The following is a 5,000-nucleotide window of genomic DNA, read 5'->3' on the forward strand; positions in this document are numbered from 1 at the left end:
TTCCATCAATCAGTGTTAGCGTGTATTCAGGAAAGGTTAAAACGCTGACAGGGAGAGGGAGAAGGAGGGGGATGAGGGAGAGGGAGTGGGGAGGGGAGTAAGTTGACCAATCATGACCTCAGCGAACCGATACTCATTCGTAACTGCGAGGTTTTTCTTTTTACTTTTTGCGGAGTCATCCCGATCATACGCAGCGAGAGAGAGAGAGAGAGAGAGAGAGAGAGAGAGAGAGAGAGAGAGAGAGAGAGAGAGAGAGACGGACGGTAACTGACAAACATAGGCTAAAATGGGATAAAAAAGACAGTGGTTCTAAATTTAAAAAGAATAAAAAAGTAAATGAATAATTACTCAGACAGACACCCTTTATTTTCATATGCGATGGTGGTATAGTGGTGAGCATAGCTGCCTTCCAAGCAGTTGACCCGGGTTCGATTCCCGGCCATCGCAGAGAAGTAATATTTTTATTTCCTTGTTTTTATCTTTCAGCTATTCAGTGGGGAACGTTTCTCCCCCCCCCCCTCTCTCTCTCTCTCTCTCTCTCTCTCTCTCTTAGAGTTATTAAAATATATTGAATTTCTTCCCAACACATTCCTTCGCGTCCTCCTCCTCCTCCTCCTCCTCCTTCCCCTCAGGCAGGTCAGGGGTGGCAGGGTGAGTCATGGATGGTGTGGGTGGGGAGAAAGGTGGGCGTTGGAAGCGAACTGGGTGGGGGGAGGTGGGAGAGATTAGCAGTGAGGGGAGATGGGGGGAGTCGGATGAGGTTTATGGGGTGAATGAGTTGGTGTGGGGATGAAAGATTGTGGTGTGAGTTAAGGGTTGCTTAAGTTTGGGGTTGGGGAGTTTTTGGGAGCGTGAAGGAATATGGAGGTGGAGGGGAGAGAGAAAGGGAAGAGTATTCTAGTTATTGGGATTAGGAACAGGGAATGTTAAGATTCTGGAAGGAAAGTTATAACGGCGTGTTAAAATTTGGAACGGAGATTTTAGAGCCACAAATACAGTGAAGTGGGTTTGGGGTGGGGTGGTTAAGAAGAGGGGAGGACTGGGGAGTGAGGGATATGGGTGATCATCAGTAGGGAAGGTTAGAAAAAAGGAGACCGGGGAAAATTAGAAAAAAGGGCAGTAAGGAAAGTTAGAAAAAAAGAGAGTGGGTAAGATTATAAAAAAAAAAAAAAAAGGGAATTGGGGAAGGTTAGAAAAAGGAGTTAAAACTGGAATTGTTTTAGGGAGGGGAGATGAAGGTGGGGAAGGGAGTTAGGGAAGTGGTGATAACAGAAGTGGGGAGAAAAGTTACGAACAAGAGATGGAAAGAAGTAGAGAAAGGGAATTTTAATATGTAAGAGGAAGGTTAGGAAGGAGCAGTTACGAATTATTAGGTAAGGAAGAAAACTTGAATAATAGGAGAGAATCTGGGGAGGGGTCATTTAAAGGGATGCACGGGGAATACGAGAAAATGAGTAAGGGGATATGAAAAAGGTGTGAATTAATTAAGGGGGAGAGATGGATGGATGAGTAATGAGTGGACTGAGTGACGTCTCTGAGGTAAATGAGTTAGCAAAGGGGTGGAGGATTGGCGGAGCGGGAAGCTGGGGTCAGGGATAGAGAAGGCGGGGTCATGATGGAGTGAGGGTGTAGGAAGTCAGGGTGTGGTGGTAGTGATGGTGGTGGCGGTGGTGGTGGTGGTGGTGGTGGTGGTGGTGGTGGTGGTGGTGGTGGTGGTGGTGAGGGAAAGTGTTACAATACATACCGTTACGTTTCCTTCGTTTCTTGATATCGTAAAATATAAAAGTATGAAATGATATACGCAATAAATGGCGATAACAATAGGAAATAGTGACAGAGAGAGAGAGAGAGAGAGAGAGAGAGAGAGAGAGAGAGAGAGAGAGAGAGAGAGAGAGAGAGAGAGGCAACCAAGTAGCACTAACGAGTGGATAAAAAACTGGACTCAATTTCCGGTTCTCTGTGAGTTACTACTGGGTGGAGGAAAGGGAAGGGGAGGAAAGGGGGAGAGGAGGGGGAGAAAGAAAGAGGAATCAGGGAAATGGGAAGGAGAAAGAAGAGAAGAGATACATAGAAGAGGGCAGAGGGGGAGAACTGAAAGAGGAATGAAAGGCGGAAAGGAGAATGAAGAAATGAGAAAGGAAGAGATGGGAAGGAGGGAGTAGAAAGAAAGGATAATGAATGAAGGAAATGAGAACAGAACAGAACAGAAGATACATAAGAAGAAGGGACGGAAAGAGAGATTTAAAGAATAATAGAAGATGAAAAGTAGACTAAGGAGAAAAGAGGAGGGGGAGAAAGGAATAACAGGAGATGGGGAGAAAAGAGAAGAGATAATAAAAGAACGGGGATAAAAAATGAAGATGGAAAGGAAATTAAAGGGAAGAGAAAAGAGAAAAAAAGGGAAGGAAGGGAGAAAGGCAGGAATGAGAGGAGGACGTGGCAAGGAAAATGAAGGGTAAGACAGAAGAAATAAAAAAAAAGGAAGGAAAATGATAAGGAAGAAAACAGAAGAACAAAGAACGAGGAAGTAAAGGAGAAGGAGTAGAAGGAGTAGGAAAAACAATAATAGTCGAATAGGAGGGAGAGAGAAAACGAAAGAAAACGGGGGAAGAATAATGGAGAGGAGCAAAGAAAAGAGGAACAGGAAAGAGAGAAGGAGAAAAAGGGAACAGGGAGGAGCAAGAGATATGGAATGAGATGGAAGATAGAGAAGGAGGAGGAGGAGGTGGAGGAGGAGGAGGAGGAGGAGGAAGTATAATCAACAGGTGTGGGGGAAACAGGTTGCAGATAAAAAAAAAAAAAAGATGAGGTGAAGACGAGGCGTGAAGGGAAAAAAATCACCTGACTGGTCTTGAGGGAAAATAATACGACCTTGCTACTTTTTCCCCTATTTTCTTTTCTTTATTTGCGTTTCATTTATTTAGTATATGTTTTCTATCCGCTATCCATATTTTCGTTTTTTTTTTCATGTTTTACTTTTCCTGTCATGAGAGAGAGAGAGAGAGAGAGAGAGAGAGAGAGAGAGAGAGAGAGAGAGAGATTTAATATTGATCTTTCTTTCTCTTTCACCTTTCTTTTTTATTGGTTTATTTATTTATTCATTTATGTACTTATTTTTCTATCTACTTGTTTATTCAGTCATTCATCCATCCATTCATTCATTCATTTTCATTCGTCACTTTTGTATGGTCTTTTTTTTATTTATTTGTACTTATTTTATTTGTCATAGTCACCCAAAAAATCAAATACAGTCTGGGACACCGTTTTCTTTATCTGCTGGTGACGGGGTTCCCTCCTGATTTTCTTGGAAGCGGTTAAGAAAACGTAAGTTGTGGCAGGTGGCGGAATGACATTTATTATTATTCTCTCTCTCTCTCTCTCTCTCTCTCTCTCTCTCTCTCTCTCTCTCTCTCTCTCTCTCTCTCTCTCTCGTTGTTTCTCTCTCAGCCGTGTCATGGTGTGAAGCCTGAGAGAGAGAGAGAGAGAGAGAGAGAGAGAGAGAGAGAGAGAGAGAGAGAGAGAGAGAGAGAGAGAGAGAGGAATGAGTGATAGTAATATAAAATAACTCCTTAGTTTTTTTATATATAATTACAATTTTATTTTTTATCAGTTTTGTATGTTTACTGATTTTTTCTCTTTCTTTTTTTTTTGCAGGTTTGTTTTTGGACTCCAGGTCTTTAATGTGAGTATTCCGAACGTGCTCCTGATTGGTTGTATTTTTGCCTTAATATTTTCAGTTTTGGTTAATATTAATAATTAGCATTTTCCCTTTCATTGCCTCAGGTATTGTCTTTCCTTAATGATGTGATGAGTAGAGTAGCATGCTTTTTTTTTATTTGTGATTTTTTTTTTTTTCGATAATTTATTTCTATACAAATTTCGAAGCTTATCACCATTTTAGTTTATAGTTCTTTATATGAATTTATTATTATTTTTTTCCCTATTTTACGTTATTTATTATTACTTTTTTTCAAGCTGTATGACGCTCTCTCTCTCTCTCTCTCTCTCTCTCTCTCTCTCTCTCTCTCTCTCTCTCTCTCTCTCTCTCTCTCTCTCTCTCTCTCTCTCACAAGAAATTAAAGTAAAAGGTTTATTAATATCAAAATCACCGTCATTTGATAAAACCAGTAACTTGTGAGCTGGATATAGAAAAAAAAATTGAAAACGGCTCCTAATGCTACGTACTTATAAAGGTATTAATCCCGTGTACCAGAAGTCAGTTCCCTGTGGTAAATTTCCCCCAGTTCCACTCAGCAGATTCCACAGCCACACCACCAAAAAGAAAACCTCCATTGTAGAATTTAATTAAGTTAGTTTGTTGGATCAGGTTAAGTTAGGTTGCTATTTCATTTTCCGTCCTGTGTATTTTATTTTTCTTCCTTTTGTACGTGATAGTTTATTTCCCCGCGTACTTGTCTGCTTGCTTGTCTGTTTTTTTTTTTTTTTTCTTTTTTTCTTTTTTTTTATGTTCATCTCGTATCCATTAACGAGGAAACGGGGAAAACTTGCTTATTCTTCCTTTCTCATAACAAACTCTTGACTTAATTAAACTAGGAGCAACATACCTTGTACATTAAATATCATGAGCACAAATGAACTAATGGAAAGTAATGCATTAAAACTAAACAATACATAACAACAATAACAATAATAATAATAATAATAATAATGATAATAATAATAATAATAATAATAATAATAATAATAATAACAATAATAATAACACACCAAAGATCATAGGCACACGTCATGTCACTCTTACACAGTCACTCTGGTAACCGACTGTCTTCATTCTCTCACACGCCGCGCCGCCGCAGTGTTGCCTCTTACTCTGCCTCTCCTCTACCGTTATGTTCATGGTTGCTGCTTCCGAACTTGCTGACTGCACGACTCCCGCCACCACCTCGCACGACCCCGCTGTGATAGACTTTCCATTTCTCTCGTGCCTCTTCTGTCCAACTCAGTAATGCAAGAGTTAAGAGGTTTTCTCATTCCCACTC

The 5,000-nt window shown here is 40.4% G+C and overlaps 1 protein-coding gene and 1 non-coding gene across 2 annotated transcripts in view; one reads left to right on the top strand and one right to left on the bottom strand.

Annotated features, from left to right (window-relative positions):
• LOC135105919 (trithorax group protein osa-like) overlaps positions 1 to 5,000 on the bottom strand; it is a 90,599-nt gene that overhangs the window by 68,345 nt on the left and 17,254 nt on the right. The gene's annotated exons all lie outside the window — the stretch shown is intronic.
• Trnag-ucc (transfer RNA glycine (anticodon UCC)) lies at positions 376 to 447 on the top strand. Its single transcript has one exon. It is a non-coding gene; the product is annotated as a tRNA-Gly (tRNA).

Source organism: Scylla paramamosain, chromosome 12 (assembly GCF_035594125.1).
Source record: "Scylla paramamosain isolate STU-SP2022 chromosome 12, ASM3559412v1, whole genome shotgun sequence".
In the NCBI taxonomy this organism is placed as follows: Eukaryota; Metazoa; Arthropoda; class Malacostraca; order Decapoda; family Portunidae; genus Scylla; species Scylla paramamosain.